General features: G+C 34.7%; 1 protein-coding gene across 5 annotated transcripts in view; it reads right to left on the minus strand.

Moving 5' to 3' along the window:
* The window catches only part of LOC148310441 (spectrin beta chain-like), a 118,965-nt gene that overhangs the window by 72,199 nt on the left and 32,203 nt on the right, over positions 1–14,563 (minus strand). For 2 of the 5 annotated variants that reach the window (XM_088258422.1, XM_088258413.1), the window contains exon 1: positions 13,128–13,529. The exons of the other annotated variants lie outside the window; for them this stretch is intronic. The gene's annotated coding sequence lies outside the window, so the exon portion shown is untranslated. Of the gene's footprint in view, positions 1–13,127; positions 13,530–14,563 lie in introns of those variants that run through there. 5 annotated transcript variants of the gene reach the window in all.

Consider the following 14,563-nt stretch of genomic DNA (forward strand, 5'->3'; position numbering starts at 1 on the left):
ATTTACACTGTTGTGTTTGGACGGCAAACAGCTACTTAATTCCTATTGTCAAAGCACAAACGATAAGAAGGAATGTTGTACTAAAAAATAACGCGCTCCCTCCAAAATTATCGGGACTAACATTTGGCTACCTATTTCCCGCGACATGGTCCAGTTTTTAGAGCGTTCTGTCTGCATGCATGGCGAATTTATAACACACACGATACTCTACGCAGTTGTATGCGTGCCTATATCATTCAGTATACGGATACCACACACACATATAGTTTTGCTATAGCCAGCTCAGACGATTACAGCACCGCGATGATCTCACTGCCCATGTCCATCATTCATCGTGTAATGTATACCGACTATTACGAACGTAAACAAGTTCGATGGAGAAATGAATTCACACTAAAATGGTGCACGAAAGAACGAAAATTAGAATCGTTCGATGAAAATTCAAACGAAGACAACGAGGATAGTTAAAAATTGAAAATTTGAAGAAAAAAAGAGCTTACAAGAATAAACAAACAATATTGCATATGTAATTCAATTCAAATCGGGTCAAGCAGTATGGCAGTATGAAGGGACAGTCAAACAAGAAAATATATTTCTTGAATGTTTTTCGCAGATACTTTGTGGCACATTTTATAAACTTTATAAAATTAATCAACTTTGTTCTAACCATTTTTTTACTATAGTACACTTTAACCTACCGGTTTCGACAAGAACCTTGTCATCATCAGGGTTTATTAAATTCTAAAACATTAAAAACATGAAAATACTCATAATTAATTACATTCCCTTACCAAATTGTTGAAGTTTCAATTTAAGTTCTAGTAAGTTAAAGTGTACTAATAATAAAAAAGTGGTTAAAACAAAGTTGTTTAATTTTATAAAGTTAAAGAAAATATATTTTCGTTTTTAAATTTTGTGCCTAATGCCGCTCTAAGCTCTAAGCCTTATATATATTTATTGAAAAAAAAAATACAATTAGCCATTAAATGAAATGTGTAATCAACTTACACAATATACTATTATGTATTATCACATCAGAAAAGAAATCTTGAATAATAAACGTAGTACATGTGGATTGCGGAACGATGAACATTCTTAGAAGACGATTCGAAGAGTTCTGGCAATGTATTTTTGCCCCTCATTATACAAGTACAAAAACACAAAGTGCATCGGGAAAGAATTCTAGTCGAATTCCAACGGGATACCCTCGAGTGGAATAATAAACAGCTTTCGGGTCAAGTATAACCCCAACACACGAGCGTAAATACACATACTAAATAACTGTACGAGAGCTACACGATAAACAAGCAACTAATGTATTGTACATAATATCATTGGTAAGTTTATGTTTATGTCGCCTCTTCCACACGTCCCAGCTGAAAATAAGTCTGTTGATAATGGTACAGACAGGGGAAGATCGAACAGTAATAGCTGACACAGGCCATCTGGCTTACAAAGTGAGCTCTGGACCAAGTCATGGCGCTCAACAATGGTGCAGTCATCCCATTTAATTGGCAGCGAGACGAACTCCACTAACCGGTTTGTACCAAAGAAGAACAAAAAACAACAGGAGATGGTAATGGGAGAGAATGGTGGAGTATTAGAGATCAATCATCTCGCTCGGCTAACGAAAATAGTGCGTCCAAAACAATGGTAACGAGGATTTAATAATGGTAGAAATATGGTGTGAGATATACGGCTTTGAAATAACTAATATAGTTAGCCAAAATAGCTAACAATTAGCATTTTTTCGTGTATAATGATAATAAATTAACACTTGATAAATAATCTCTGGATTCATGTACATACTTTATAATAATTAATACCCAAGTATGTAGAAAGCAATTTCTGAGAAACAATAACTGTTTATAAATACTAATTTTTCCGAGAAAATGATAACATTGAATAACGCAACAGTCGGCTTTTATTTGTTGATAAGATGGAGACCGATATCAATATCGAATTAAAAATGTAAATGACGCTAGAGCATTGTATGCACAGGTATGACTCAAAATATACCATTATTTTAAAGTACTTATCCTGCTAATTAACGATGTAGTAATTTTATCTGTGATTATAGCAAATGGGGCATTCCGCGATAAGTCATCGCTGTTTTTGCCTTGAAAGTGGAAAAACGAAGCAACACAAACAATTAGCTTTTAGAACAGACACAATAATAATTATTTCTAACCAATACACAAAGGAAATACCGAGGCCCTCGAAACATATGTGAATGTGCAGCTAACTTTCAGATAACTCAGTTTCAATTTCAGATAGCTTCGGTTGCTAATCAGATATTTCACAAGCGTTTTTACTCCTCAAAACATCGCTACTGGCGAGACGAAAAGAAAATCTAACGACTGTTTCTGCCTTCGGCGTACACTAACTCCGTAAACGGTCAATAAGATTTTTTTTATACCTGTACCCGACGAAATTCATGATCGGTCGAGGAGCAATCGTCTGCCACAGCATTCATAAAGCATGAAACTTTACAGACGCCACTGGATGTGTAGGTACACTTCTCCAGTCTAAAATGCCACAAGACCATAAAAATAAATGAAAAAGAAACCACTAGAAATTGGTGTGCGTGCAGATGGTAAGCGAACCGTGACTGTTCGCGGCCGATGTTTTATTTCGTGGACGTCGTTTGAGGCAGAAATAACCCTGATAGAAGGGCCCTCCCCCCTTCCTCCTCCTCATCGGTCCAGCCGGACACATTGTTTTGTCGTTTTGTGTCTCATGCATAATGGAAGCATTCTACTTTCTTATTCCTCGTCGCTCGGGTTTGGAACTGGAGCGAGAAAAAACATTAGACGCTCTCATCAGGACAATTTACCTTTTTTTACTGGACTTAGAATCAGTTAACAAAATTATTTACATTCATACTGTATGCAGCATAGGCTTCTTAGAAAAAGTAATTTTAAACTGTTTTAATTCGTAATTGCGAAAAGTGTCCACTGATAACTTTTGGGTTATTAACCCTAGAATACTTAACTACCGTAAAAATTACGACGACAAAATGACGATTCCTGAAAAAAAAAATGTTCGCGTCGTTCCGCGCCCCCTGCTTCACATTGCCTTCCTAATGTACTTTTATTTTTAATTTTATTACGTGATCCCCAATGTTACCATTACTTCTAAAAAAAGTATGTTATGTATTCCCCTTTTATTTCTATATCGTATTTTTTACGAATGTTTAGTAACAACATTCAATAATCTAGGGCTAAAATTGTGTAAATAATAATAAATCAAGGATATATTAGCGTTGAAAATTTCGATAAAAAATGGCGTAAGCAAGTTTCGTTTGGCAAACATATGTTTTACGATTGTGTTCGGTAATCTCATGTTGTTTTAGACGGAAACGTTTTAATTTTGTCAATAAGTTGTTTAAAACATATGAAAACTTTGGATTATTTATACAGCACTAATTTGTTTTTTTGTGATTAAAAATCGTGGTGTTAGAATAAAAATCGTACCAAATCTTGACTAAAACCAAATAGGTATAATTAATACGGATGCGTTTCTATTTCAGAAACGATTTCTGTATCTTTTTTCAGTACAAAAACAATATCCCGAAGAAGTGTTATTTTCTCAGAACCTTTTGGAATGGCAGTTCAGTTAAATTTTATTTCCTAGTTACTACTTACTTACTACCTAGCTACTTCTAAAATTCCAAACTGGCAAGAGGTCTTTGGAGAACAATGCATCGAATAACGGAAAGCATTCGAAAATACAATAGGTTCATAAATTAATATTCGAATTTCGGTAACGATTCTTATCCTCTGGACACTTTGACAACCCAAATAATAAGTCGTAAAATTATAAAGTAGGTAACATCGGAATACACCGAATGAGAATAATTGGGCGTTTTGTATGGCGATAAATATTTTTTTCTAGAGATCAAGCACCCGACATGAAGGTATAATATAAGGTATAAAAATGGTGCTATCAATTGAATGTATGCCAAAAAGGCATAATTTAATCTTTAAATTAATGTTCATCACTCTTAAAATACTTATGTTGTACTTATTTTATAGAAAATATAAAAATTTTCTGGAAAGAAGTCAAAAACTCCCGAAGTCTAAGCTTGAATGTATGTACGAAATCGATTGCAGCGAAAGACGGAAAAATGGTGACGAATGAAAAAGATATAAAAGAGAGATGGAAAGAGTATTTCGAGGAGGTGTATGAAACACATACGATTAATAACGTTAGTGACGTAAGTACATTTCCCCGAATACGTGTGAATGATGTTTCAAGAGAGATAAGTATGGAAGAAATTAAGAATGCCACTAAGTCTTTGAAAAATGGAAAGGCTCTAGGATTCGACAATTTTGCCGCAGAATACGTCAAGAATGGTGGCGAAATAGTTCTCACATGGTTGCATAGGCTCTTTAACCGTTGTCTGGAGGAGAGTTATACTCCGGTGGATTGGAGAAGGGCAGTTATAATGCCTCTCTACAAGGGTAAAGGTTCTAGGGTGGAATGTGGGAACTATAGAGCAATCAGTCTATTGAGTGCTGTTGGCAAGATGTATGGTCGAATCCTTATTGAAAGAGTGAGAACCATAACAAAGGACAAAGTGTGGGATGTCCAGAGTGGATTTATGAATGGGAGAGGATGTACGGATCAAATTTTTGCCTTGCGCAACATCACTGAAAAGTTTTTGGCCAAAAACCAAAAGCTTTTCTGTGCTTTTGTGGATTTGCAGAAAGCGTATGACCGAGTTGATAGAACGAAGCTATGGAAGGTGTTATCTGAGTATGGGGTAAGCAGTAAACTTATCCAAGGCATAGCATCCTTGTACGAGGATAGCACTGCATGCATAAGGGTAAGTGGTTCATTTTCATCCTGGCTTAGCATCTCTAAAGGTGTTAAGCAGGGATGTGTAATGTCACCGTGGCTGTTTAACCTATACATGGATAATTGCATGAAAGAACTGAAAGATTTAAATGTTGGAGCCAGAATGAATAATTTGACTGTCTGTTGCCTTTTGTATGCTGACGATGCTGTTCTTCTTGCCGATAGCAGAGAAGACCTGCAGGCGTTGGTGACAAAAGTGTATAATGTGTGCAAGGAAAGTGACTTATTGATGAATGTTAGCAAATCTAAGATTATGGTTTTTGAAAGAGAAGAATGCAGATCTGAATGTGAAATATTGGTAAACGGAGAGATTTTGGAACAGGTAGATGATTTCGTGTATTTGGGTAGTATGTTTTCTAGGGATGGAAAGATTGACAAAGATATAGAAAGGAGAGTGAATGCTGGGAACAAAGTGAACGGTGCACTGAAATCAGTTATAGCAAATAAAAACCTATCAGCGGAAGCTAAACTGGCAGTGCACAACGGAGTCCTGGTTCCAACTCTAATGTATGGAAGTGAAACATGGAGCTGGCAAAAGAAGGATGAAAGTAGACTGAATGCAGTCGAAATGCGATCTCTCAGAAGAATGTGTAACAAAACGATGTATGATAGATGTGCGAATAGTGAAATAAGGAAAGAATGCAAAGCTGAGATAAGCATTATCGATAAAATTAAGAAAGGTGTGTTGAGATGGTTTGGACATGTAGAACGAATGAGTGAGGAAAGAACGGTAAAACAAATTTATGAGGCGACTGTTAGCGGGAAAAGAAGCAGAGGAAGACCGAGAAAAACATGGCACGATCAGGTATGCCAAATACTTGAAAGTGGTCAGGTTAGGAGTCGTAACAATCGGCGGGTATGTATGAGGAGATGCATGAACGTGGAAGAGGCGAAGAATGTTTGCAAGGACAGAGTGGTGTGGCGCTCTATTCTCTCTGCCTACCCCTGCGGGGAAGCGGCGTGATGGTTAGTTAGTTTTTAGTTAGTTTATTTTATAAAATTCACCGTACTTTTAACGTTCTTATTGAATAAAAGTACTCTAAATCTTATTAAATAAGTACAATAACAGTCTTTTTAAAGTCTTTTTATTGAACTTATTGAAAAATGTTCGTTATATTTATTTTTTTTACAGATCAACGGCATACAAATAGTACGTTCAAATCTTAGCCTAACCTTAAAAATGTAACTATGCATTTTACTGTTTATACAAATTTGTATAATCACAATGGAATTTCGTGGAGAAACGTAAAATAAACAACGTTGACTTTGAAAAAAAACTACATTCCGATTAACGTCTTAGTTCTACACTCTCGTTTAGAAATATACTACCTATAAATAGATATTAAAAAAATAAAATAACTGAAACAAAATTTGGCCAGGTGACATGTGTTTCTGACTGTTGTATTTACAGGTGTGCTATCGGTAACATTGGGGATTGCTGGTTTATACAATTTCCTTACAAACATATACTGAAGCATCACGCACATGGATAAAATAATATTACATTGTACATTGTATTTGTAAGTGTATGCATACGTTGTAGGCACGTAAGTGCATGATATTTATTGGATTCTTTGTTAAATGTTTAACAAGAATTATGTCACTAAAACGTTTGTTTCGCCCACTTATTTAAATTCTTCAAATACTTGACTTTGGGCAAACCTCCTCTACCTGTTAAATTTGTAATAAATTATTATATAAATAATACAATAAGTAGCTTATTTGTTTATTATTTTATTTTATTTGCAAAGTCACAATACTTGACTAATCTTTCCAAAACCAAATAATTTCTGACATACCGTTGAAGCAAACTCAATATGGCACATGTGGTATACGTGTGCATAGGTCACGTTGGCCATATTACACATGCATCAAAATTATGAAAAGAAGCTATTTATAAGCAGAAACATAATTCTGGTTTTGCTGCTAATCTGACAGCTAAACCGAATAAGAAGGTAATTGGAGCAGTTTTAGGTGCCTACCGATTGTGGCTCGATGGGCTTCAGAAAGGGCGCGTGTTATGTGACGATAAATTCATCTGGCCGAACCCTACTCGTCCATATTAAGGTCATCCCACATCCTATGCTATAATGCGCGATCACGAGTTAATATTGTTCAACGCTGGTACGGCGCTTTCAGTTGTATAATCAATATTGTCATAAAGGCTGGCGCGTCCCGCTGAAGGACGGAAGAACAATCAACTGGGATGACTGCTGATGACTGTATCCAACTCGCAATTACAAGATGGGTTATCCGCATCAATCGGAGATGTGACGTATTCAAATGGAATATGCGAAAATAATTATTTGTTATTATGTCAGACGACTGTTAAAAACTCATTATAGCGCAAAATGGGAGGGGCTATTTCGATACAGTATGTTAACACGTCGTCAAATTAACGTTTTCGTATTAACTACGATTGTTTTATGGCGATATTTGAATCGTTGTTGTAGCTAATGTTACGAAAGATATATTAAAAACAAAACAGGATAAAATGTGTGAGTCAAGTGTAAATGATTATTTTATATAAGAAACTAAATAAAAATATAAGAAAAAATAGAGAACTTAGTTTTTCTATAAAATTCACAAATTCTACTTGATTTTTTTTAATCTCCAAAATAACATCACCTCTGTGCGTAGCTAATACAAATTTAAACGAATACTGTGTAAATGCAAAAAAAAACTATCATTTGTGAAATATCTTTCGGCTATTTTTCACAAATTAACAAGTGTTGTATTTTGTAACTATAATAGTACAAGTACTTTGTGTAACTCATTTATGTGAATGACTTAATTAATGTTACTATTCTGTAAAATTTACAACTAAAATAAAATAAAAATAAAATGCTTATATCCTGACAATGATTATAATCGAAAACTAAAAAAATCGTAAATCGACGAAATTCAAGGGAAATGTGAATAATAAATATACAAAATAGTAAAAATCAATAGAAAACAGATTTCACCATAACAGATTAAACATTTTATGAAATAAATAACGTTCTTATGTCTAAGAAGTATTTTTTAAAGGTTTTTAAATTGATGCAGGTTTCTGAAGAAAAAAAGACGAAATCACGATTAGACATAATATATGTCTCTTACAATAATCGTCTGAGAAATGATTGATTCAAACCGACATTGTCACCCACCGTCTCATATTTGACACTAACAAGCCGCAAGATTCACTTCCTCGGTTGAAGGTTGTCAGTTGATGGTTGGTAGTTGGTAGTTGACACACACAACTCCTCCCACAGAACTGTAAACAGCAGATCCGCTAGTATTTTTCAGATTCATCTCAGAGTAAATATGTACATGCACACATAGAGACATGATGAAAGCACACATGGCGTAAAAAAGAACATCCGGTTGGGATGCAGTAGCAGCGTGTACGAAGTTTGAACTCTGCCAACGAGCCCACACACTTGTGTGTGTTCACTGGATGAACTGCCAAAAGATGTTTTTTTTCTGATTTATATATTTTTCCTCATACTATATCTGTACTCGATTTAAAGAATCACGCGTTAGTGGAAATCATACTATTTTTAAAAATACAAATACTGGATTCATCTAGTTTGCTCTTGAACGAATTATGTGTACAAAACGTGTGTACAAATCTCAATTTGAAGATATTTAAATATAGCTGCAAAAATCCATTCCTAAAATAAAATTTGTGTAAAATCCAGCTTCAAACCCTTACTACATTTTATATGTAATTATAGTTATAATACACTGCTTAAATTCGTTCAAATAAAATTATTTTATTCAGAAAAATTATATGAAGTCATGGATTTCAATCACTGCCTTGTTTTATATATAACATAGAATTTTGTTTTGCCCCACACCAGTTGATCAAGACGAAACCCGGTCACTGAAAATGAAATAAGAGTGGAAAAACTATAGAGATGTTTTGTTGTATAAAATGCAGTTCCACCGAGAAATGTCAGTACAAAACTTAAATATTGAGGATAATCGTTTAGAAACATTGTGAGAATCATAAGTCATTAAAATGAAATTAAAAGAAACATGCAGATAAGGATAAAACTACTATTTTTCACTTTCTGATTTTTTTAAATTTTATCCAATTAATGAATTATATCTTTGAATTATATATTCTATAATTGAATTATATATTCTATTCCAATTCTATTCCAATTTTTCAAACTTTAAAGCTAAATTGTTCGAAATCTTATAAACCTAAAAAGGTAATTCTATTCCCTGTCCTTTCCTTTTCTTCTTTTCCTATCACTGCCATCTCCTTTTCTCTTTATCCCATCCTTGTCTCATGTCTCTTCTTTTATATATACTTTTTTATGCACAGTTGTGAAGAACTGTAATTGGAACTCCTGTCTTCTTATTTATCATATATTGTAACTGCTGTTCTTCCTTCCAATAAAATAAAATATCGTTGTCCCACGTTGCGTTGAATGAGCAAATTAAAGCTACACCATGCGCCTGACAAGAAAAATCAATGTTCGCACCGCTTCTAATCTCACTGATGCGCAAGAATGAGTGACGTAAAAATGATGTTTCATTTACAATAAAATTAAATTTTTGTTGATAATAGCCAGCGGGCTTTGAAAACGTTTTATTTAACTGCATGTCATTTTGGACACGCCAACCCGTTTAAGATCTTTTTTGCCTAACTACCTGCTGTAAGTTAAATAATCACCGACTCATTAATGGGACATTTATACGGTAGTCCGTCGCATTGTCGGCAAAGGTAGGAAAAAGCGTTTTAGGCAAAAATAACAAAGCTACCTGTAAAAAAGTCTGCAAGAACTACAATAATTTTCTTTTCATTTTTTTATCGACATGAAGTGACCAACATTCCTTTTAACTATAAACTTATATATTTTACATTATTTTTTTACTTTCTTCTATATTCTTCTTTATCTATGTTGAGATGTAAAAAAAATATGTAACAAATAACTCCTAATTGAAGATAATCCAGATTTGTCAACTAGTATTTGGACACACTAAAAATGTTGAAAATTAACACCTTCATTCCCGTTCTATGTTTTTACAAAAAGGGTAGTTAAACATAGTTGGAATTCCAGTCCAACTGTTTTTTTTATGTGGTGAGAAAATTATATAATCTCTTCTACTACGAAACTTGACATGCAATTATTTTTTGATTTTTATAAATATATAGCGCGGTAATAGCAACCAGATTGTGTATATATAATCTGTTATGGACCTACATACTTATTTCTTTCACAATGCATCAATGTCACTCATTTTACGACGTATGGAATTACTAGCACAAACTATACAATTAAGTTTCATTACAAAGAATTGAGTTTTATAACATATATACTAGCGTAAATAAGGAATTGAGAAGAAATAGTGAGGTCGTTTTTCAAACCAAATACAGAAAGAGTACTTAGGCAAGTAACTATTTATAGAAATGTGATTGTACATGAACAGAAATTTACGATTGTAGAAATTGCAACAAGTTCTCAATCGTCGGTAAAAGTTGTTATTTACTAAACATGACTTGGTATGAAGAAAAAAACAACACGATGATTGCTTGCACTACAATATCCGCAAAGAAACGTCAATATTTACGGATATTCTCGTTTCTTCTTACTTTTGATCTGAGATTGATGTTGATTTTTTAATTATACATCAATGCGCTGGTTGCGAGCTGGAAAGATCATTTTACCCATGGTATAACTGATCGAAACGTAAGACGAGTAAACAGCTTTTATGTAGCTCGAGCAGTTTCAAATGTCTTATTAGTAACTAGAATTTGACCATTAATTTGCATTATAATTACATCCAAACACAACTATACGGCCTTAGAATCATATTGCATCTTCCGATATACGTCGGAACTGAGCTTTTTTCACTGATGCAAGTTAGCTTTAAAAAACGAAAGCAGGATATTGATAGATATTAATTACTAGAGAGCGACTGCTGAATTAATTAATGGAAATATTTATTTAATTTTTTTTTACAAATTTATTATTTATCCAGCGATACGTGATCATATTTGACCATACCAACGCCGTATCTAGATGAGATTTAATAATTTATTGTAAACCTTAATAATATTTAAATTTTCACTACATAAAATACCAAATATTTCCAAAAATACCACGCAAAAATAAGAAAAGCCAATATTCGTCATTCTAAGGGTTAATTCTGACACGTAAGAATGTATGACCTGTGTAAATTATTGAGGTCATTGTGTTGTGGAACAAACATTTGAAACAAAGTCTAAAATAAATAAGACATTTTATAAAAATAAAACTAGCATTATTCGCGATTTTAGCACGGTGAGGACCAAATAAAACAATGGCAGTCACTTCATGCAGGAAAATTTTGAACAATAATTCACGGCTTTTCACAGCGAACTATTAGATCTGACCTATTTCTCAGCGATCTATTTAGACGTTTGTAATAATAGTCCAATCGCGCTAACTGGTAGTGACAATATTATCGTCTTGCCATCACGCGGAATGATCTCAGGTATATCTAGTTAAGCGGTAAACTCAGCGGAGCCTGACAAACGCATTCTAAAAATATATCCATTATCACGACATGTGTGAGAATATTGTCGCGGCATGATGTCACAACTAAAACAGAACGCGCTTGTTATCGGCGACAGAGAATCGTCAAACAAAATTACATTATTTTCATCACTCAAAGTAATATTAAAAATTTCGCGATTGTGCAATCATTTGCTCGAATCTGAGAACAAGTAAATAAAGATTATAGCGTTTATCAAGTCGACCAAAATAAAGGACGTACCGATGTTGAACGAACCTAAGAAAATGGCCAAGCATCACGAATAATTGGTGACATTACTTCGCGTTAGTAAACTTAACAGAAAAGGTATTATTTGTAAAACATCATGCTCCAACAACAATGAAAACATCAGTGGAAATTTATGAAGAAATTATTCAATTGTTACGAAATATTAGATAATTAATGATACGCGGTGTACAAAAGACGAGATTAATAATCATTTAATTCGATTTATACAACTTTATCATATTCTTAACCCTCGGTGACGGGATTTGCTTCAATGTGCCTTAATAATTAACATCGTAAAATTTAGAAAACTCACAATATACCAAAAACGTTTGCTAAAAATATTTTAAACAGAGCAACACGTTTTTTATAGAACGTTATTTAAAATATGAAAAAATATTGGTAAAAATTTAAGATGCATGCTAGCTGTCACTATATCTTTACATGTGTTGCCTGAGTGCTCCCCACAAATTGGATGCCTGTCGTAAATTTTACGAATGTCTCGTAATATACAATAAAAAAAAATTATTGAGATCGTACGAGGTTCGTTTAAACGAGACTACGAAAACGTATTTTGAAACATATTGAGTTTGACATAAAAAAAGGGTAAAAACTGTCTACGTGTATTAAACTCTGATGTCAACATATTTTTAAAAAATCGTTTGAGTTAATCATTTTATCACAAGACAAGTTTCAATCCAAATTTCTTACCAAAGTAAGTCTAAAGAATCTAGAAGAAAAACATAACTTCGAATTACGTGCTTCGTTGAATGTCACGCTACGTCTTGACAAAGCACAGAACCATTATTTATCTTACCCATTCAGGACGTCCATCCTCACGTTTATCTTTTTTCGTTCCCTTCCACGGTTTGTCATTTCTGCCATTCTGATTTTTAGTTACGACAGAATTTGTATCAAAGGAACGTATTTGTAGAATACGCAAAAATGAATGAATAAAATCAACATTTACATTGAAACTCATCCTACAAGTTTCCCCTCTTGAGATATCGAGATTAGGGAGGGGGTAACATCGTTATAAATCAAAGTGTGTTGTCCCAATCTCTCAAGTGCTCCACTCCCCATCGCACAATTATTGGATTCGGATTCTGGGAGGCTGGTACCAGGAATATAGTATTGGGGAAGGAATCCATTTCATTTTCTAATTGTATACGACTGGAAGCGAACGATATTCAAGGATATTCATATAAAAATAAGCTATTCCTTCCAGTATGTGCCTTGAAAGATTTTCTTAATTAAATCGCGGAAATAAAAAGTGTAGCTACGTGCTATTCTGGTCCAACCTAGGAGATAGGAATAAGGAATATAAAATGTTCTTCTTAATCAATAATCTGCCATGAGATCATCTTATCTATTTATAACACAAATCCGCGCGTAAAAGATTATTATCCGGCGCAAACGGATTTAAATGACAAGTGTAAATTAAATCTTAAAATTCATCTAATAAAAGAGTTTGAATTTGTGTCCAATATTGAACGTCATCATACCTTTCGATTGCAAAGCGAGTCCTGGAAAAGCATACAATCACTCCAACAAACTAAGTCAGAGGAACATTCACTAAACGGAGGTTCTTCCGATCAACCACTAATTAAACACTAGAACCGTTTTCAGTAAGCACTTTCGTTTCTCTGGCTTAAAGCTCAGAGCGCCACAATCTGCACGCAATGTTTAGAGCCCGAAAGCTCGCCGATATGGTTTTCTTCTCCCCTTTCCCCGTAGTGCGACTTATTAGTCTCACTGGACAGCCGGCGCGGGAGGGTTCGACACCCGATGCACTTGTTAGAAGATTATGATGACGAGCGGAAGATGAGGCTTCCTGGTTTGATGGCCGGGCGTGTTTGGTCCGTCGAGCGCGGGCGTGCGTCCCGTGTGAGGACCGGCGGCGGACTGCGGGTCGCGCGGGCCACGGGGGGCAGCGGGGCCAGGAGGGCGCAGGCGCGAGAGCCTCGCTCCGCGGGCATTGCGGATAATAAAACTCTAAGCTCCACAAAAACGTAGAATTAATCAAATTTCTTTACAAACACAAAGGTAAAGATACAAAAATGACAGAGGTAGCCGCTGACCACTAGCCGAGATGACTCGGTTTCGCCGCCGCGCCGCGCCGGAGACACGCGCTAACAGCGAACGATATAATAAAAACCACAACAATAGATATCCACTAATTACAACGAAACAGGAAATATGCGTAGGTACACACGGACAGGTGAAATATGTAAATTAACCAACACACGATAAAAGTATGTACCACACTCGTGCCCTAAAATATAAGGATAATATAAAACTATCACATTATGTACAACATTTTAAATTTGTCCAAATACAAATCTGGAGTATCTACAATTAAAATTTATATTTTGACATCTCAACATAGTTGAAGAATAACATGGAAGTCTGGTCGTTTACAGGGTTTACGACCGTCATAGGCTTGGTACCACTTTACATACGTGTAACAGTCACCAATTGGTCGTAAGCCCTGTAAATGCCCAGACTTCCATAATCTCCTTCATCTATGTTGAGATGTCAAAAAAAATACATTATGTACTGACAGCGCTGTTTACATTCACTGTATAATTTCAGTTCCCGCATCTTCCGTCATAATAGAAGATTAAATCCTTAATTAGATTCAATTAATAATATTGTTATTATTAACGAGGAAGACCGGTCAAAGAAAGCAACGGTGATCATTTAATAAGGCCAATAGATGTATTGTATATTATAAAACGAAATCAACAATGTACATGTTTGTGTGCTGCGCGAAAGCTACGAGTTAGAAAGGAATCACTGTTCAGGAATGAAAGGGTGTTTGTTATTGAACAAGATACGAGACTGGGTAACTTTCCAGCTCTGTACTATAGGCTTTGTAAAACGGACCACTGACACGCTATGTGCTCGACATCTAAAGAATAAAACATGGCCAATAAAT

This window comes from Brachycentrus maculatus, unplaced genomic scaffold, assembly GCF_059751285.1.
Source record: "Brachycentrus maculatus isolate JH-2025_06_01 unplaced genomic scaffold, ASM5975128v1 h1tg000095l, whole genome shotgun sequence".
Lineage (NCBI taxonomy): Eukaryota > Metazoa > Arthropoda > Insecta > Trichoptera > Brachycentridae > Brachycentrus > Brachycentrus maculatus.